This window comes from Myxine glutinosa, chromosome 5, assembly GCF_964187855.1.
Source record: "Myxine glutinosa chromosome 5, kmMyxGlut1.1, whole genome shotgun sequence".
In the NCBI taxonomy this organism is placed as follows: Eukaryota; Metazoa; Chordata; class Myxini; order Myxiniformes; family Myxinidae; genus Myxine; species Myxine glutinosa.
Window position 1 is genome coordinate 97420082 of NC_136265.1, and position 21887 is coordinate 97441968.

A 21887-nucleotide genomic window follows, 5' to 3' on the forward strand; every position below is an offset into this window, starting at 1 on the left:
GGATCATCAGCTGGGCACCATTCTTCCTCGAGGTTTTGATCCTTTCAGCCCAGGACCTCTCCAAACGGCGGATCCACAACAATGTTGACGAATCCACATCAATAGATGGTGCATCAGTAGATCCACCAATTCAGTTGCATCCAGGCAGTCAGTCAACTCATCCAGTACACTCCATAACATGATAATACATTAAATCATGCACATCCTACCTTAAATATACCATGTTCACCAACCAGCACGACCACATCACTCACCTATCGATCAAACTGTATACACACACACACACACACACACACACACACACACACACACACACACACACACACACACACACACACACAACAGAGGTGGATGCTTTAAGACCTCGTTGGTCTCCGTTCCATCTCCTGAAACCCACTCATGCATGGAGATGGCAATCAACAACAACTTACACACACACACACACACCTCGTTTTTCATTTCTGTTCCTCACAATTATATCTCTTTTATACACACACACACACACACACACACACACACACACACACACACACACACACACACAGATACACACACACACACACACATTACCATACACATTCGTACACATCCACACATCCCCCTTCCCCACCACACACACACACACACACATCTCGTTTTTTCCTTTTCTGTTCCTCACAATTCTATCTCTCTCTTTTCTTTTTATTCACACACACACACACACACACACACACACACACACACACACACACACACACACACACACACACACACACACACACACACACACACACACACACTTAATTAATTGTACACTATCAGTTGTTCCGAAACTTAAATAATCTAAAGGATTGTTGAAAATGACGTTAATTTCACAACATCCCATATTCAACTTTATTTAAATTGCAAACCTCAAACATGGTTTCTCCACCTAAAGCAAGAACGTCAACCCGTAAGCAACTGACTAGTTTCCCGACTGCACGGATCATCAGCTGGGCACCGTTCTTCCTCGAGGTTTCGATCCTTTTAGCCCAGGACCTCTCCAAACGGCGGATCCACAACCTCGATCATGGATCCACATCAATAGATGGTACAACAATAGATCCACAACCTCAGTTGCGTCCAGGCAGTCAGTCAACCCATCAATGCACCAACATATTGCATCGCACATTTGCTACAGGTCAATAGGTAAACTCTATTTGAGGTTTCACATGTAATTAATTCTTTAGTTTCTTTTAACTTGTAACATCTAGCCGTTACTGTACAATTAATTATATTGTTTGTGGTTTTCATGCTTTGAAATGTAGTTGAACAAACATAAAATATCATATAAATGTAGTTTAACAAACACATTAAAATCACATCAACAAAGAATAAACATATAAATATATGAGAAACAGTATAGTGGATTTTACACCAAAAGATAATGACAAATCAGCGGGAGAAGCCTCACCAAAAGAAATGTCAATCATCACACACATCTCGTTTTTTCATTTCTGTTCCTCACAGTTCTATCTCTCTTTTATTCACACACACACACACACACACACACACACACACACACACACACACACACACACACACACACACACACATCCCCCCACACCACCATTCCCATACACACACACACACATTCCCCCCGCCCCCCACACTTACATCCCCCCCCCCCCACACACACACATCCCCCCATACACACACACATACACCCCCCTCGCCCCCCCAAACACACACACACACACACACACACACACACACACACACATCACCATACACATACTCGTGCCCACATAAACACACACACACACACACACACACATGCATCACCGTACACATACACACACACATCACCATACACACACTCGCACACACACACACACACACACACACACACACACACACACACACACACACACACACACACACACACACACACATCACCGTACACACACACATTACCATTCACATTCGTACACATCCACACATCCCCCCCCCCCCCCACCCCCCACCCCACACACACACACACCTCGTTTTTTCATTTCTGTTCCTCACAATTCTATCTCTCTCTTTTATTCACACACACACACACACACACACACACACACACACACACACACACACACACACACTGATACACGTGGAGGTGGATACTTTGAGACCTTGGAGGGCTCCATTCCACCTTCTGAAACCCGCATCTGGAGATAAGAACCAACAAGAACAAGGAACATGTATGTTGTTTGACCAAGCTTTCTAAATAAATTCAAGTCTGAAATCTGAGAAAAGTAATTGTAGTTTTACTTTTCATGCCTCACTTAAAACTCAATTTTTTCTAGTTTCCGGTTTAAACATGAGATACCTTCAACGTTACTGTACCTCTTTAGCACATATAAACTATCTAGTTTGTGGTTCTATTATGCATATTCTAACCATATTGATATAGACCAGTTGAGTTCAGGTTCCCTGGAACCTCTAGTTTTGCAATCGGGGTTGTGTTTTCATTGCTGTTTCGATTTCCTATGTGACACCTTCCATTTTCACCAGTGTTTGTTGAAAATTTTGCTTTGGGTTGGCGATACCCTCTCTGGCTTGCTGTCTTCAAGTTTGCGCACAAATTGGATTTTGTAGTCTGTTGAACTTTTCATGTATTCAGCCAATCCTACAGTTGTCATTCTGTGCACTTGGTTTACTCTCATCAGGCCACTATCTCCTTCTCGTCTTGGCAAGTATATCATTGCAATGCATTGACTTGTGCACGCCATTTTGTGGATGGTGAGAATTTTTCTTGTTTTGATACCTAGCTTATTGATTTCTGCTTTTGGCCAGGTTATCATTCCGCAGCTTTCTTGGAACACTGGCACTGCGAGTTGGTTTATGGCTTTGATTTTGTTGCTCGGGAAGAGATATGTTTTCAGGATCAGCCTCGTTCTACGCAAGTATTATTTGGCAATTGCTTTGCGCATTTGTTTGTGACATATTTGGTGGCAGTCTTCTACTCTGAGGTATTTGTATGATGCTTCGTTTTCTTGTTCCTGTGTCGTATCTAGGTCAATATTTATGTTGTCTGCTTTTGTTGGTTTGACCTGAAAGAATGTGCACTTATTTTATTATTATTATTATTATTTTGTATACAGAATCGAGGCTCGTGAAAGAGCTAACATTTATCACAAAAAATAAAAATCAAACAGACAAACAAAATATATAAAAAGAGGGAGTGGTAGACAAGATGGGGAGAGAAAGGGAAGCACACAAACACAACATTTGAGAGCAGGGACATCGGGAGATGTGTGGGAGGGAGAGGGCTTGGGGGGAGGAGGCGTGGGAAGGGGGAGGGGGGTGGGAGAAGTATAAAACACAAGGACTTCCAGGAAAGAAGTTGGTATTTCAAAAAAGTGGATTTGGGGTGAAATTAGTGGGGGTAGAAAAGATCAAGGTTTTGGATGGGGGAAGATAAGAGATGGTGGTGAACAGCTGTTTTAAAGACCTGGAGGGAGGAGTGGGATTGAAGAGAGTGAGGGAGTTTGTTCCAGAGGCGGTAGAAAAGAGGAGTGAAGGTGAGCAGAGAGTCTTGATTTTGGCAGTTTAACCATAAGAGTTGCAGGCAGATCTTGTGCGACCTGTAGGAATATTTGGGGGACAGAGCCCAGCGAGCTGGGGGAGCAAGGCCAGAGAGGAGTGTGTAGAAGACGGAAAGACCACCAACCTGCCTGCCGTGAGTAAGTGAAAGGCCCTCGGAGTTAGCTTCATCGCGGGAGATTCCAATGATTCTGAACGCTTTGGTTTCAACAGCGTGAAGACGAGCTGGATGTGAGGCAGGAGCACCAGCCCAGAGGGGGAGAGCAGTATTCCATTGAGCTGCGGATGAAAGCCTTCTATGTGGTGAGGAGCTCAGGTGTGCCAAGGAAGGATTTCGCACGACGGAGGATGCCCAGTCGGCGACTGGCTTTGGAGACCAGCTTGGAAATATGGTTTTCCCAGGAAAGATCATGGCAGATAGTGAGACCCAAAAGCTTGAGTGACAGAACTTCTTGGAGAGGATTATTCAGAAAGTGGATGGGAGGATTGTCCAGTCAGTATAAATTTGTACTTAGCCCAATTCCATTTGTCTATGCCAAATTCCACTTGAATGTAGTCTGAGTACCGCTTCGCTAATTTAAGTTGAGCCTGTCTTTTGTCAGTTGGTGCGAAGAGTTAGAATCATCCATATGCAATAGATTTGTCACTTTTGCAGTGTCTTTATACATTATTTTATTGGAGGTTTGGATATATACATGTTCTTGCTCATTTGAAGTTGCTTAGTGGATCCAGAGCCAGGTAGAACTGCAAGAGTGAGAGGCTGTCTACCTGGAAGATCCCTTGATGTATCTTCGACCCTGGTATTTCAATCTTTCTTTCTGAGTATTTATCTTGGTCAATCATACTTTCAACTCCCTCGTCGTTCAACAAAAACAATGCCAATACTTTTATTTTATTCAAGTTAAATTCAATGGATGTAAAAAAAATTTGGAGAGACAATTTTTCTACATTATGTTGGAAAAAAGGAATTTGAGGAGGATATGAAACACAAGACTGGAAGATATAAACACATTTTTGTGAAACATGATGAGATGCTAAATATTTTCCAACAAATAAATACAGAAAATAAACGTGCAAGAAAGATGCGCAAGGAGGTTTAAGGAGCATCAGGAGTTACTTTCAAAAGTTGTAAAGCAACAGGAAAAACAACTTTTAGAGGCCATTTTTCCCTGCAGAGCAGGAGTTGGCCTTTTTCGGGCACCATGGTCCCCTTTTTGAAGCAATGTTTTACGGCCGGATGCCCTTCCTGCCACCAACCCTGTTAGTCGACTCTTACGACACACAGGGAATTACCAGTGAACTGGTACTCAATTTGCCGACCTCGGAAGGATGACAGGCTGAGTCAACCCCCCTGGCGTTAATTCAGCGATCGACCGGGATTCGAACCCAGGATCCCAGGATCCCAAGCCGGTACCCTAACCACTAAGCCAATACCAGGCTCAAGCAACAGGAAGGCATGACGAAAACACGGAGGTTAACGATGTTAATGATGACATCATTGGTGCCATAATTATGACGTCATAATTCGACAGGGACAACACTTAGTCTGATCAGTTTGAAATGTATTGACCGTGATCTATGCAACAATTATATTAGAGAATATAAATTTATGATTTAATCGCTCACGTGGTCTGGCAGCCATGTTGCATCAAAGAAAAAAAAGTTAACAAACAGAAGAGTTGGCTTGCAACAAGTTGACTGCGCAGCGTAAGTATTCTACGAATGCCATCTACTTTGTATGATAGATGAATTAACAAAGTTGTCTAGAAATACAAAGAAAATTATTATGACTTTAGAAGATTATAATAGGCACGGTTCTCATTGTGTTTGTATTCATCATAGTCTAGCCAAATTTTATTTTGATAGTTATGGTCTTCTGCCACCTGTTGAAGTAATTAACTTCTTACAGAATGGTGTTTATCAAACATTTCAAGTCAGAGTTTCATTGCAAATGTTGTTGTCAATTATGTTTATATATATATTTTCAACTCAACAATTATAAAAAAAATTCTTAATGGCATTTTTAATCAAATATAAATGACATGTTGGAAAAGTTGGTTTTACCTTTGGCATATCCCAAGAATTGGATATTGATTTCTCAAATTATTATTCAAAGGCACAGGCTGAATGACAGAAATATAATACAGTATAACAAAAAATATTAACATGAAAAATACTTGTAAATTAATCAATTATATCCAAGCCCAACAGATGTGAATGACTTGTTGAGATCAAATGATTTATCACGATATATCTACTTAATTAAAATGACGACATATTACAAAGATGTAGAAATGTTGAATACATTCCCAGGTCATACACTATTCATAGTTCCAATTAGAATTAACTTTATTGAAAAGGACGTATTTTAGAAAGCACCTCGATCAACTGCCAAACAGATTCAAGCAGACCTTCAGGCACAAGGTACGACAGTTTCAACTCGCACCATCCGTTACCAACTCAATGAAAAGGGGGTTCTGTGGCAGGAGACCCAGGAGGACCCCACTGCTGAGAAAGCCCAACTTGAGTTTGCCAAAACACACCTACACAAGCCAAAATCCTTCTGGGAGAATGGCCTGTGGACAGATGAGACCAAATTATAGCTTTTTGGTAAAGCACATCATCTCTATGTTTACAGAAAACAAAATGAAGCCTTCCAAGAAAAGAATGCCTTTCCTACAGTCAAACATGGAGGAGGTTCAGTGATGTTTTTGGGTTGCTGTGCTGCCTCTGGCACTGGGTGCCTTGAATGTGTGCATGGCATCATGAAATTAGGAGATTACCAAGGCATTTTGGAGCACAATGTTCAACCTCATGTCAGAAAGCTGGGTCTCTGTCGAACATCATGCGTCTTGCAGCAGGACAATGACCTCAACCACACTTCAAAAAGCACCCAGGAATGGCTCAAGACAAAATGCTGGACTGTTCTGAAGTGGCCAGCAATGAGTCCAGATCTAAATCCCATTGAACACCTGTGGGGAGATCTGAAAACAGCAGTTTGGAGAAGTCATCCTTCAAATCTGGGAGAACTGGAGCAGTTTGCACAAGAAGAATGGGCCAAACTGCCAGTAGAGAGGTGTAGGAAGGTCATTCATGGCAAGAGGAAGAGCTTGACTGCAGTTATTTTGTCCAAAGGCTGTGCTACCAAATATTAAGTCTATTAAGTCTAATAATTTTGTCAATGCCATTTCTTTTTATTTTCTGATTTAAAAGGATATATGAAGTTCTGAATCAAAAACAAAAGTTCTGTAATATTAACAGTGAAATAAAGAATTGTGGAGACCAAATTCTTTTGTCAATTTCAACTTAATTTTCGAGAAAATTGTGAGTTATTTGAAAAAGTGCAATTGTGCAAATATTTTTGGCCACGACTGCATGACCTATCATGATATTAATCTCTCATATACTTCTGAAACATAAATTTTTTTCATATATAAATGACAGCAAGAAGGCTTCAACAAAATTATCATTTCTGTATCCAAGCATACCTTCAAGAAAAAAGGTATTCGCTATTTTATTAAATATTGTTAAGTTTATGGGGGTAGATAAGAAAATACTGTGTAAAAGGTAGACTTGTACAGGAAATAGTATGGACCCTGTGACATGTCGGAGCATCTCGATGTACATAAGCATGTGTGGAGGAGCAATTGAAATCACTTCATTGTGATATCTAATTGAACAGTAGTCGAGTTCAAAACCGAGCTGCTGGGAAAAGCCACGAACAATTGTATTTCACAAAGCCATTCGCTTTGCTTGAAATCGGAAATGCCATGCACCTGGCTGCTTGGCCAGGCTACTTGACAATGCTTGGGAGCTGCTGTTAAATAAACAGGAAATAGCTGATTGCTGCTTTCAAACGAGTATAAAAGCGATGCGTGCATTTAATCTTTATGTAATCAATATGAATGAAGTTCATTAGTGCTTATAACTACAGTGAAACCCCAATTTTACGCACCCCGATTTAACATGAATTCGGATATAACGCAATGAGTCATTGGACCTTTTTTTTTTTTTTTGCTCTTTCCGGAAATGGAACAAACTGCTAGAAAAATAAAATCTTTTTCTGTGAAAGATAAGCTTCATGCACTTGACGCGATCAAGACTAAAAGTCAAACTCGAGTTGCACGAGACCTCGGGATACCGGAATCAACACTTCGTGGCTGGAAATCTCAAGAAGAAAAGTTACATGCGTCGCTTTGCAAAGTTGAAGAAGAAGCAGGACTAAAAGCCAAACGCCTGAAGACAGCCAAAGATGTCAGCCTCGATGACTCCCTGTACGAGTGGTTCGTTCAAGCTCGCTCAGAAGGCCTTCCAATTTCCGGTCCTATTCTCAAAGCTCAAGCCGAGAAGTTTGACAAGCAGATCAACAGAGAAACCTCACAGTTCAAAGCTAGCAATGGATGGCTAGACCGGTTTAAACGCTGTCACGGGACTTCTCAAGTGTTAGTGCCAGGAGAAATTCGCTCAGCCGACAGTGCCGCCACCAGCGAATACCCGGCTGAACTAAAAACTCTCTTCGAAGAAGGTGGCTACATGGAAGAACAAGTGTACAACTGTGACAAAACAGGGCTCTGCTACAAGATGATCCCAGACCGTACACTGGCTAGCAAAGATGACGCCCACCGACGTGAGGTGTTCAAACAACGCAAAGATCACGTGACGTTTTTGTTTTGTGTAAACAAGACTGGAACACATAAGTTAAAACCGCGCATGATTGGCAAATATTGCTCGCCCCGCTGTTTCCACCATGTCAACATGAAGTCGTTACCGTTGGAGTACACGCACAGCAGCAATGCTTGGATGACAAGCGTTACGTGTTCCTCCCCGTCCCCTGGTCACGATGTACCTCCGAGCCCCGAGAGGAGCCACGGCAGAAAAATATGTTATTCTGTGTCAGAAATCAATAGTGAAACCACACCAATGATTATCAACAAACAAATATTGTATTAAAAATCACACAAGAATAACGATACAACAAATGGCAATCAAAAGTACACTCAATACATCTTATGATGGTACCATCAACAAGCATAGGATAACTCACGGTGTTCACAGTGAATGGAAAAACCTTCCCCAATGTCTCTATATTCCCGTCCTCAAGACGAAGTTGACTCCCGTGCGGATGGCAAGGGCAGTCGCATCGCCGAAGCAGCTCTCAGGCGTAGGCGGTCGAAGCGACGCAAAAAGTCACGTGGTCCAAAACCAAGCATACTCACGGCGGAATGGGAAATCCCAAAGTTCCTCCAGGTATGAACGTTCCCTGGTTCAGTCGGCGACCACCACTTAATCTCCAGACTCAGTGTTGCGCACACACATTGGTGGCACACACAAGTTTGCCACTTAGGTTGGAAGGCCTGGGCAGCAATCAGCTCGTCATATGTAGAGAAATGCTGGTAGAAGGGTCTGGGGCCAGCCTTTTCATCATGCCAATCCACCACGGAAGATGATGAGCCAGATTTGTACGGCTTCACAGAGGAAGATGTGTATGAGGCAGAGAAGCTTACTGAATGGAGCAAAGAAGAGCTACACCAGTGGCACTCTGCCGACGACGAATGCCCAACATATGAGCACCTGATGGACGCCGAGATTGTCCGTAACGTAACTATAGCACCGGCGAAGGCAAGTGTACCGGTTCTCGAGCCACAATAAGATGATAATGAAGAGCCTCCACGCCCACCCCCAAAAATGTCTGAAGCCATTGAACACCTCGAGGCTAGCCTCTGTTGGCTGGAGATCCAGGAGGTGGACCACATAAAAATCCTCCAACTCAGAAGCATTCTCGATTTCGCTTGCAGCCAGCGACATGCTATGTTCAAGCAAGGAACACTCGATCACTTTTTAAAGAAATAAACTGTAAATGATGATTGCTAATATTCTTGAATGTTTTTATTTGTTGTTTTACGATGTTTTAGGATGTTAGGTCAACATTGGGTCAGTTTGAACGCTGATTTTCTTGAACCCTGATTTAGTGCGACCCCGCTTTTTTCGCGATGACATTTTATGGACCTCAACGATCGCGTTATAACGGGGCCACACTGTTTTAGGATTAAGGACCTATATCTATATATACAGTGCATTCAGAAAGTATTCAGACCCCTTCACTTTTTTCACATTTTGTTATGTTTCAGCCTCAAGCTGAAATCGTTTAAATTCATTTTTTCCCTCATCAATCTACACAATACCCCATAATGGCAAAGAGAAAACAGGATTTTAGAAAGTTTTGCAAATTTATTAAAAAGAAAAAACTGAAATATCACATTTACATAAGTATTCAGACCCTTTGCTATGACGCTTGAAATTTAGCTCAGGTGCCTCCCAATTCTCTTGATCATCTTTGAGATGTTTCCACACCAATATTGGAGTCCACCTGTGGTAAATTCAATTGATTGGACGTAATTTGGAAAGGCACACACCTGTCTATATAAGGTCTCACAGCTGACGATGCATATCAGAGCAAAAACCAAGCCATGAAGTGGAAGGAACTGCCTGCAGAGCTCAGAGACAGGATTGTGTTGAGGCACAGATTTGGGGAAGCCTGCAAAAAAAAATCTCTGCTGCATTGAAGGTTCCCAAGAGCACAGTGGCCTCCATAATTCTTAAATGGAAGAAGTTTGGAACAACCTGGACTCTTCCGACAACTGACAACTGACAAATGTAAATTTCATTAAAATATTACAGGGATGTGTGACGATTTTGGAGGCTGAGAGGTGTGATGTGGCTGGGAGGTGTGACGATTTTCAGAAAACTCGTACACAGTTATTTTTAGTCGAATTTCAATTTTTATTTTTTAAAAAGACAACATATATAATGCCATTTAATACACTGTAACAAAGACATTTAAAAAATGTAATTCATGTTTGAATTGGGTATAACAATGCAAGTGGGGGTCTAGCGCATGCGTGATGGCTGTTGGTTACTCGTTGTTAGGCGCCATTTCAGTAGCCATGGAGCTGTGGACGATTTAACATCGCGTCTTTGTTGTTGAGACGTTTATTCAAACGGGTAGTTCAGTGGTGCTTACACAGCGCAGATTTCGTACTCACTTCAATGTTGGTCGACGTGGCGCCGTTCCGTCTCGAAACACAATATTGAAGTGGGTAAAAAACTTCAGGACAACTGGATCTGTGAGGCCAGGAGCAGCTTGGGGAGTTGATCGAACCGTTAGGACCCCGGAAAACATCGAAAGGGTTCAACAAGCTGTGGAGGCCAGCCCTCGTCGGTCAGCGGTACGGCACGCTCGCGCTCTACGGATGTCAGACAGATCAGTTCGTCGAATTTTGCACTTGGACCTTCATTATCATGCGTACAAAATCATGGTGGTTCAAGAACTGCAGCAGAATGATTTCGTACGGCGGTTTACGTTCGCAGAAAGAATGCTGGAACTGCTGAGGGATGCTGCTGTGCTGAGAAATGCTGGAACTTTTCCGCGCGTCTGCAAGAATGCTTGGACAAGAACGGCCGCCATTTAGATGTCATTTTTCAAACATGAATTACATTTTTAAAATGTCTTTGTTACAGTGTATTACATGGCATTATATATGTAGTCTTTAAAATAAAAAAAACTGAAATTCGACGAAAAATAACTGTGTACGAGTTTTCTGAAAATCGTCACACCTCCCTGACGGACCCTGCAGATAATGAAAAGGTTTTAAATTTGACAAACTATAAAGCAGTTTTAGAAATTCAGAACAAATTTTATTGGTTTCCTGTTTTAAGAAAATAAGTTTGGATGCAAGATTAACTCAAAATCCAGATGAATATACAGTATGCTTGATATTCTATGGGTAGATGGTTCAAGGGTTGAAAGGGAGATAGAAGAAAAGGCACATGTTAAAAATATTGAACGAAATGAAAATTTGGGAAAGGTTTGAGAAATTAAACCAGGAACTTTCAAAGAAAGATATAATGATTAAAATGAGTGTTTTAGGTGAAGAAGAAAAAAAACTGAATTTATATTTGTTGAATGAGTATTTTGAAAAGGTGGTTGCTGTAAGGAAAGGAGAAGATATAGATATAGCTTCCACAGTTAATTTTAATCCTAAATAAATGAGAGAAGAAAATATGAAAAAGGTTCTTAAAGTGCTTATGATATTAAAGACGATATCGCAAACAGTGATAGAAAAATCTAGAGATCTTTCTTTTGTGTCAGCTTGTAAATATTTCTCATTTATAAATAGAATGATGATTTATTGTCTCAAATGTAAAAAGAAAACTAACACGAAAAATATCTCATATGTGAAAAGTAAAAATATTGGAGTTTATCAAAAAGGGATTTGTTTCGTGTTTGGCTCTAAAAAGTGTAAATTCATCTCTGAGGATAAAAGTGGGGAAGATAAACAAAAGTTTTTATTGGGGAGTAAATTTACAACAACTGGAATTCCAGGAGAATTACACCTGCCCAGTTATTCTTTCTGTGGTCTGGGAACAAACTTGGATAAAAGATGAGATGAGGCAAACAATCATAAACCCAGGTCCAAACCTCCAAATAGGGTTGATGAAGTGTGTATGAAGCATGATATTGATTATGGGAATAGCATGACGTTGGATGAAAAACACGAAGCCGACAGAGAAATGTTGTATAATTTGTCTTTGACATGAAATTCAACGTTGAGAGAGAAATTTGATAGGTTTATCGTGAAGCAGATGAGAAGCACAAAATTGAGACTTGGGCTTGGTTGTCAAAAACCTTTTAAACTTCAATGATGTCATTAAGATTGAAGAGTATTCACCGAATACACTTTTGGCTGATGAATTACAAAAACCAACAATCACAAAATTTAAAAGTTGGAAGCTGGAACGAAGTTCAGTAAAGCCTGCGCGATGGCACGTCGTCCGTCAGTCCGTCCGTCAGTCCGTCCGTCAGTCCGTCCGTAAACACTTGAAACTTCTTATCCAAAACCGCTGATGGGATTGCGACCAAACTCGGCACAAATGATATTTGTTGTGTTGTGACTAAAGTTTGTTCACGGCATTTTAAAAAATTGAGGTCCAAGGGGGTCCACCGGGGGTCAAAGTGGGTCCAGGTTTGGCCCTCCAAAATAGGAATTTGCTTTTTCCTCTGAAACGACACACACTATTTCTATGAAACTTCACCACGACCTTCACCATCCGTGATGTACCAAAGTTTGTTCACGGCATTAAAAAAAATCTGCCCCTTTGGGGGTCTACTGGGGGGGTTGCCCCCTAAAATAGGTATTTGCTTTCTTCTCAGAAACAACATATGCAATTCTGATGAAACGTGACCACAACCTTAATCACCTGTGTTTCAACAAAGTTTGTTCCTGGCATTCAAAAAATCGGGGTCTAGGGTCAATGGGGGGCTTTCCCCACAAAATAGGTGTTTGCTTTTTTCTCAGGACCAACACACGATTTTGATTAAACGTCACCATAACCTTCATCATCCGTGATGTACCAATGTTTGTTCAAGGCATTGGAAAAATTGGGATCTGAGGAGGTACAAGTGGTGAGAGTGGAGGTGGGGGAAGAGGGTGGTTTCCCCCCCAATATGGGTATTTTTTGTTTGTTTATTTAAAGTCTTATGATTATGGATGTACGATTCTACATGCTGCCCTGTCTACTCGCAACCATTGAAATTGGTTTAAAATACCTTTAGTCGGTGCAGTGTACTGTTTATTCCACCAGGTGAGCGCCAAAATATTTCCTCCATGTTTTTATTCGGTCTTGTTTACGGCACTTCCAATCCGAGCTCATTCCCTTCTTTCCCACTCTCCCTCACCCAGTCACACTCTCCGTGTCCATCTCTCCCTCACCCAGTCACACTCTCCGTGTCCATCTCTCCCTCACACAGTCACACTCTCTGTGTCCATCTCTCCCTCACACAGCCACACTCTCCGTGTCCATCTCTCCCTCACAGTCACACTCTCCGTGTCCATCTCTTCCTCACACAGTCACACTCTCCGTGTCCATCTCTTCCTCACACAGTCACACTCTCCGTGTCCATCTCTTCCTCACACAGTCACACTCTCCATGTCCATCTCTTCCTCACACAGTCACACTCTCCGTGTCCATCTCTCCCTCACACAGTCACACTCTCCGTGTCTATCTCTCCCTCACACAGTCACACTCTCCGTGTCCATCTCTCCCTCACACAGTCACACTCTCCGTGTCCATCTCTCCCTCACACGGTCACACTCTCCGTGTCCATCTCTTCCTCACACGGTCACACTCTCCGTGTTCATCTCTTCCTCACACAGTCACTCTCTCCGTGTCCATCTCTTCCTCACACAGTCACACTCTCCGTGTCCATCTCTTCCTCACACAGTCACACTCTCCGTGTCCATCTCTTCCTCACACAGTCACACTCTCCGTGTCCATCTCTTCCTCACAGTCACACTCTCCGTGTCCATCTCTTCCTCACACAGTCACACTCTCCGTGTCCATCTCTTCCTCACAGTCACACTCTCCGTGTCCATCTCTTCCTCACAGTCACACTCTCCGTGTCCATCTCTCCCTCACACAGTCACACTCTCCGTGTCCATCTCTCCCTCACACAGTCACACTCTCCGTGTCCATCTCTTCCTCACACAGTCACACTCTCCGTGTTCATCTCTTCCTCACACAGTCACACTCTCCGTGTCCATCTCTCCCTCACACAGTCACACTCTCCGTGTCCATCTCTCCCTCACACAGTCACACTCTCCGTGTCCATCTCTCCCTCACACAGTCACACTCTCTTTGTCCATCTCTCCCTCACACAGTCACACTCTCCGTGTCCATCTCTCCCTCACACAGTCACCCTCTCCGTGTCCATCTCTCCCTCACACAGTCACACTCTCCATGTCCATCTCTCCCTCACACAGTCACACTCTACGTGTCCATCTCTCCCTCACACAGTCACACTCTCCGTGCCCATCTCTCCCTCACACAGTCACACTCTCCGTGCCCATCTCTCCCTCACACAGTCACACTCTCCGTGCCCATCTCTCCCTCACACAGTCGCACTCTCCGTGTCCATCTCTCCCTCACACAGTCACTCTCCGTGTCCATCTCTCCCTCACACAGTCACACTCTCCGTGTCCATCTCTCCCTCACACACCCCATTAAAGATGATTTCTGCAAAGCTCTTGCTCTCCTCTCATTTTTGTTCTTCCTCTCATTCTTCCTTCTCTCCATCCGTTGCATTGACATTTGACTCTCCAATGCACCCAGACATGTTTGTTTTACATTCAGTGGCGAGGCTCGTGGAGAAGCTGGAACGCGGAACGGTTCAGGACACAGGAGAAGAAAATGAAGAGGAGCAACAGATGGGGGAAGGAGGTCACTTCAGCCGCAGCAATGAGGTAATGATGGACAAACCAGACAAAGTATCTTGTGGTGCAACAACCGGGAAATTAACAATAAACAACAACCCTTCAGCCGTGGAGAACTCTCAAAATACAAACGGGGGTGTATCTTCTAGCTTGGTTGGTCGAATCGTCTTTTTCCTCGTTTTCTCAGCGATGGATATTTTTGTGTTTAACAAAATTTTAATCGGGAAACAATGTTCTGGTAATACACGCTCGTGGGTTGAGAGAACGTAATAATTTTTTTCGAAGAAGAAGAATCCTGCGCGGGTCCGGTTCCCGCTCCAGAAACAGGGAAAGAACATTTTACAAACAAAGCGGGTTGTGAATGCGGCACCGGTAAGTGTTGTGGAGATTTGGGATTTTTAAACATGTTCGTGAGGAGGAGGAGAGTTGTGGAGATTTGGGGTTTTTAAACATGTTCGTGAGGAGGTGAAGAGTTGTGGAGATTTGGGGTTTTTAAACATCTTCGTGAGGAGGTGAAGAGTTGTGGAGATTTCGTGTTTTTAAACATCTTCGGGAGGAGGTGAAGAGTTGTGGAGATTTCGGGTTTTTAGTCATTCGTGAGGAGGGGAAAAGTTGTGGAGATTTCGGGTTTTTAAACATGTTCGTGAGGAGGGGAAGTGTTATGGACATTTTGTGTTTTTAAACACCTTCGAGAGGAGGTGAAGAGTTGTGGAGATTTAGGGGTTTTAAACGTTTGTGAGGAGGTGAAGTGTTGTGGAATTTCGGGTTTTTTAACATCTTCGTGCAGAGGGGAAGTGTTGTGGAGATTTCGAGTTTTTAAACATCTTCGTGAGGAGGTGAAGAGTTGTGGACATTTCAGGTTTTTAAACATCTTCGTGAGGAGGTGAAGTGTTGTGGAGATTTCGGGTTTTCAAACATCTTCGTGAGGAGGTGAAGAGTTGTGGAGATTTTCGGTTTTTAAACATGTTCGTGAGGAGGTGAAGAGTTATGGAGATTTGGGGTTTTTAAACATCTTTGTGAGGAGGTGAAGAGTTGTGGAGATTTCGGGTTTTTAAACTTCTTCGTGAGGAGGTGAAGAGTTGTGGAGATTTCGGGTTTTTAAACATCTTCGTGAGGAGGTGAAGAGTTGTGAAGATTTGGGGTTTTTAAACATGTTCGTGAGGAGGTGAAGAGTTGTGGAGATTTCGCGTTTTTAAACATGTTCGTGAGGAGGTGAAGAGTTGTGGAGATTTCGCGTTTTTAAACATGTTCGTAAGGAGGTGAAGTGTTGTGGAGATTTGGGGTTTTTAATCAAGTTCGTGAGTAGGGGAAGAGTTGTGGAGATTTCGGGTTTTTAAACATCTTCATGAGGAGGTGAAGAGTTGTGGACATTTCGGGTTTTTAAACATCTTCGTGAGGATGTGAAGAGTTGTGGAGATTTCGGGTTTTTAAACATGTTCATAAGGAGGTGAAGTGTTGTGGAGATTTCGGGTTTTTAAACATGTTCCTAAGGAGGTGAAGTGTTGTGGAGATTTTGGGTTTTTAATCAAGTTCGTGAGGAGGGGAAGAGTTGTGGAGATTTCGGGTTTTTAAACATGTTCGTGAGGAGGAGAAGAGTTGTGAAGATTTGGGGTTTTCAAACATGTTCGTGAGGAGGGGAAGAGTTGTGGAGATTTCGGGTTTTCAAACATCTTCATGAGGAGGTGAAGAGTTGTGGAGATTTGGGGTTTTTAAACATCTTCGTGAGGAGGTGAAGTGTTGTGGAGATTTCGGGTTTTCAAACATCTTCGTGAGGAGGTGAAGAGTTGTGGAGATTTTCGGTTTTTAAACATGTTCGTGAGGAGGTGAAGAGTTATGGAGATTTGGGGTTTTTAAACATCTTTGTGAGGAGGTGAAGAGTTGTGGAGATTTCGGGTTTTCAAACATCTTCGTGAGGAGGTGAAGAGTTGTGGAGATTTCGGGGTTTTAAACATGTTCGTGAGGAGGTGAAGAGTTGTGGAGATTTGGGGTTTTTAAACATCTTCATGAGGAGGTGAAGAGTTGTGGAGATTTGGGGTTTTTAAACATCTTCGTGAGGAGGTGTGAAGAGTTGTGGAGATTTCGGGTTTTTTAACATCTTCGTGAGGAGGTGAAGAGTTGTGGAGATTTCGGGGTTTTAAACATGTTCGTGAGGAGGTGAAGAGTTGTGGAGATTTGGGGTTTTTAAACATCTTCATGAGGAGGTGAAGAGTTGTGGAGATTTCGCGTTTTTAAACATGTTCGTGAGGAGGTGAAGAGTTGTGGATATTTCGCGTTTTTAAACATGTTCGTAAGGAGGTGAAGTGTTGTGGAGATTTGGAGTTTTTAATCAAGTTCGTGAGGAGGGGAAGAGTTGTGGAGATTTCGGGTTTTTAAACATCTTCATGAGGAGGTGAAGAGTTGTGGACATTTCGGGTTTTTAAACATCTTCGTGAGGAGGTGAAGTGTTGTGGAGATTTCGTGTTTTTAAACATGTTCATAAGGAGGTGAAGTGTTGTGGAGATTTCGGGTTTTTAAACATGTTCCTAAGGAGGTGAAGTGTTGTGGAGATTTTGGGTTTTTAATCAAGTTCGTGAGGAGGGGAAGAGTTGTGGAGATTTCGGGGTTTTAATCAAGTTCGTGAGGAGGAGAAGAGTTGTGGAGATTTCGGGTTTTTAAACATGTTCGTGAGAAGGTGAAGAGTTGTGGAGATTTCGGGTTTTTTAACATGTTCGTGAGGAGGTGAAGAGATGTGGAGATTTCGGGTTTTTAAACATCTTCGTGAGGAGGAGAAGAGTTGAGATTTCGGGTTTTTAAACATCTTCGTGATGAGGGGAAGAGTTGTGGAGATTTCGGGTTTTTTAACATATTCGTGAGGAGGGGAAAAGTTGTGGACATTTCGGGTTTTTAAACATGTTCGTGAGGAGGTGAAGAGTTGTGGACATTTCGGGTTTTAAACATGTTCGTGAGGAGGTGAAGAGTTGTGGAGATTTCGCGTTTTTAAACATGTTCGTAAGGAGGTGAAGTGTTGTGGAGATTTGGGGTTTTTAATCAAGTTCGTGAGTAGGGGAAGAGTTGTGGAGATTTCGGGTTTTTAAACATCTTCATGAGGAGGTGAAGAGTTGTGGACATTTCGGGTTTTTAAACATCTTCGTGAGGATGTGAAGAGTTGTGGAGATTTCGGGTTTTTAAACGTGTTCATAAGGAGGTGAAGTGTTGTGGAGATTTCGGGTTTTTAAACATGTTCCTAAGGAGGTGAAGTGTTGTGGAGATTTTGGGTTTTTAATCAAGTTCGTGAGGAGGGGAAGAGTTGTGGAGATTTCGGGTTTTTAAACATGTTCGTGAGGAGGAGAAGAGTTGTGAAGATTTGGGGTTTTCAAACATGTTCGTGAGGAGGGGAAGAGTTGTGGAGATTTCGGGTTTTCAAACATCTTCATGAGGAGGTGAAGAGTTGTGGAGATTTGGGGTTTTTAAACATCTTCGTGAGGAGGTGAAGTGTTGTGGAGATTTCGGGTTTTCAAACATCTTCGTGAGGAGGTGAAGAGTTGTGGAGATTTTCGGTTTTTAAACATGTTCGTGAGGAGGTGAAGAGTTATGGAGATTTGGGGTTTTTAAACATCTTTGTGAGGAGGTGAAGAGTTGTGGAGATTTCGGGTTTTCAAACATCTTCGTGAGGAGGTGAAGAGTTGTGGAGATTTCGGGGTTTTAAACATGTTCGTGAGGAGGTGAAGAGTTGTGGAGATTTGGGATTTTTAAACATCTTCATGAGGAGGTGAAGAGTTGTGGAGATTTGGGGTTTTTAAACATCTTCGTGAGGAGGTGAAGTGTTGTGGAGATTTCGGGTTTTCAAACATCTTTGTGAGGAGGTGAAGAGTTGTGGAGATTTCGGGTTTTTAAACTTCTTCGTGAGGAGGTGAAGAGTTGTGGAGATTTCGGGTTTTTAAACATCTTCGTGAGGAGGTGAAGAGTTGTGAAGATTTGGGGTTTTTAAACATGTTCGTGAGGAGGTGAAGAGTTGTGGAGATTTCGCGTTTTTAAACATGTTCGTGAGGAGGTGAAGAGTTGTGGAGATTTCGGGTTTTTAAACATATTCGTGAGGAGGTGAAGAGTTGTGGAGATTTCGTGTTTTTAAACATCTTCGGGAGGAGGTGAAGAGTTGTGGAGATTTCGGGTTTTTAGTCATTCGTGAGGAGGGGAAAAGTTGTGGAGATTTCGGGTTTTTAAACATGTTCGTGAGGAGGGGAAGTGTTATGGACATTTTGTGTTTTTAAACACCTTCGAGAGGAGGTGAAGAGTTGTGGAGATTTAGGGGTTTTAAACGTTTGTGAGGAGGTGAAGTGTTGTGGAATTTCGGGGTTTTAAACATCTTCGTGCAGAGGGGAAGTGTTGTGGAGATTTCGAGTTTTTAAACATCTTCGTGAGGAGGTGAAGAGTTGTGGACATTTCAGGTTTTTAAACATCTTCGTGAGGAGGTGAAGTGTTGTGGAGATTTCGGGTTTTCAAACATCTTCGTGAGGAGGTGAAGAGTTGTGGAGATTTTCGGTTTTTAAACATGTTCGTGAGGAGGTGAAGAGTTATGGAGATTTGGGGTTTTTAAACATCTTTGTGAGGAGGTGAAGAGTTGTGGAGATTTCGGGTTTTTAAACTTCTTCGTGAGGAGGTGAAGAGTTGTGGAGATTTCGGGTTTTTAAACATCTTCGTGAGGAGGTGAAGAGTTGTGAAGATTTGGGGTTTTTAAACATGTTCGTGAGGAGGTGAAGAGTTGTGGAGATTTCGCGTTTTTAAACATGTTCGTGAGGAGGTGAAGAGTTGTGGAGATTTCGCGTTTTTAAACATGTTCGTAAGGAGGTGAAGTGTTGTGGAGATTTGGGGTTTTTAATCAAGTTCGTGAGTAGGGGAAGAGTTGTGGAGATTTCGGGTTTTTAAACATCTTCATGAGGAGGTGAAGAGTTGTGGACATTTCGGGTTTTTAAACATCTTCGTGAGGATGTGAAGAGTTGTGGAGATTTCGGGTTTTTAAACATGTTCATAAGGTGGTGAAGTGTTGTGGAGATTTCGGGTTTTTAAACATGTTCCTAAGGAGGTGAAGTGTTGTGGAGATTTTGGGTTTTTAATCAAGTTCGTGAGGAGGGGAAGAGTTGTGGAGATTTCGGGTTTTTAAACATGTTCGTGAGGAGGAGAAGAGTTGTGAAGATTTGGGGTTTTCAAACATGTTCGTGAGGAGGGGAAGAGTTGTGGAGATTTCGGGTTTTCAAACATCTTCATGAGGAGGTGAAGAGTTGTGGAGATTTGGGGTTTTTAAACATCTTCGTGAGGAGGTGAAGTGTTGTGGAGATTTCGGGTTTTCAAACATCTTCGTGAGGAGGTGAAGAGTTGTGGAGATTTTCGGTTTTTAAACATGTTCGTGAGGAAGTGAAGAGTTATGGAGATTTGGGGTTTTTAAACATCTTCGTGAGGAGGTGAAGAGTTGTGGAGATTTCGGGGTTTTAAACATGTTCGTGAGGAGGTGAAGAGTTGTGGAGATTTGGGGTTTTTAAACATCTTCATGAGGAGGTGAAGAGTTGTGGAGATTTGGGGTTTTTAAACATCTTCGTGAGGAGGTGTGAAGAGTTGTGGAGATTTCGGGTTTTTTAACATCTTCGTGAGGAGGTGAAGAGTTGTGGAGATTTCGGGGTTTTAAACATGTTCGTGAGGAGGTGAAGAGTTGTGGAGATTTGGGGTTTTTAAACATCTTCATGAGGAGGTGAAGAGTTGTGGAGATTTGGGGTTTTTAAACATCTTCGTGAGGAGGTGAAGTGTTGTGGGGATTTCGGGTTTTCAAACATCTTTGTGAGGAGGTGAAGAGTTGTGGAGATTTCGGGTTTTTAAACTTCTTCGTGAGGAGGTGAAGAGTTGTGGAGATTTCGGGTTTTTAAACATCTTCGTGAGGAGGTGAAGAGTTGTGAAGATTTGGGGTTTTTAAACATGTTCGTGAGGAGGTGAAGAGTTGTGGAGATTTCGCGTTTTTAAACATGTTCGTGAGGAGGTGAAGAGTTGTGGAGATTTCGCGTTTTTAAACATGTTCGTAAGGAGGTGAAGTGTTGTGGAGATTTGGAGTTTTTAATCAAGTTCGTGAGGAGGGGAAGAGTTGTGGAGATTTCGGGTTTTTAAACATCTTCATGAGGAGGTGAAGAGTTGTGGACATTTCGGGTTTTTAAACATCTTCGTGAGGAGGTGAAGTGTTGTGGAGATTTCGTGTTTTTAAACATGTTCATAAGGAGGTGAAGTGTTGTGGAGATTTTGGGTTTTTAATCAAGTTCGTGAGGAGGGGAAGAGTTGTGGAGATTTCGGGGTTTTAATCAAGTTCGTGAGGAGGAGAAGAGTTGTGGAGATTTCGGGTTTTTAAACATGTTCGTGAGAAGGTGAAGAGTTGTGGAGATTTCGGGTTTTTTAACATGTTCGTGAGGAGGTGAAGAGATGTGGAGATTTCGGGTTTTTAAACATCTTCGTGAGGAGGAGAAGAGTTGAGATTTCGGGTTTTTAAACATCTTCGTGATGAGGGGAAGAGTTGTGGAGATTTCGGGTTTTTTTACATATTCGTGAGGAGGGGAAAAGTTGTGGACATTTCGGGTTTTTAAACATGTTCGTGAGGAGGTGAAGAGTTGTGGACATTTCGGGTTTTAAACATCTTCGTAAGGAGGTGAAGTGTTGTGGAGATTTTGGGTTTTTAATCAAGTTCGTGAGGAGGAGAAGAGTTGTGGAGATTTCGGGTTTTTAAAACATATTCGTGAGGAGGGGAAAAGTTGTGGAGATTTCGGGTTTTTAAAACATATTCGTGAGGAGGGGAAGAGTTGTGGACATTTCGGGTTTTTAAACATCTTCGTGAGGAGGTGAAGAGTTGTGGAGATTTCGGGTTTTTAATCAAGTTCGTGAGGAGGGGAAGAGTTGTGGAGATTTCGGGTTTTTAAACATCTTCATGAGGAGGTGAAGAGTTGTGGACATTTCGGGTTTTTAAACATCTTCGTGAGGAGGTGAAGAGTTGTGGAGATTTCGGGTTTTTAAACATGTTCATAAGGAGGTGAAGTGTTGTGGAGATTTCGGGTTTTTAAACAT

At 42.4% G+C, this 21887-nt stretch overlaps 1 protein-coding gene across 1 annotated transcript in view; it reads left to right on the forward strand.

The window, feature by feature from the left end:
- The first annotated feature begins 15135 nt into the window (after positions 1 to 15135).
- The window catches only part of LOC137427329 (uncharacterized), a 111317-nt gene continuing 104565 nt past the window's right edge, over positions 15136 to 21887 (forward strand). Inside the window, exon 1 of the mRNA XM_078778385.1 lies at positions 15136 to 15191. The gene's annotated coding sequence lies outside the window, so the exon portion shown is untranslated. The remainder of the gene's footprint in view (positions 15192 to 21887) is intronic.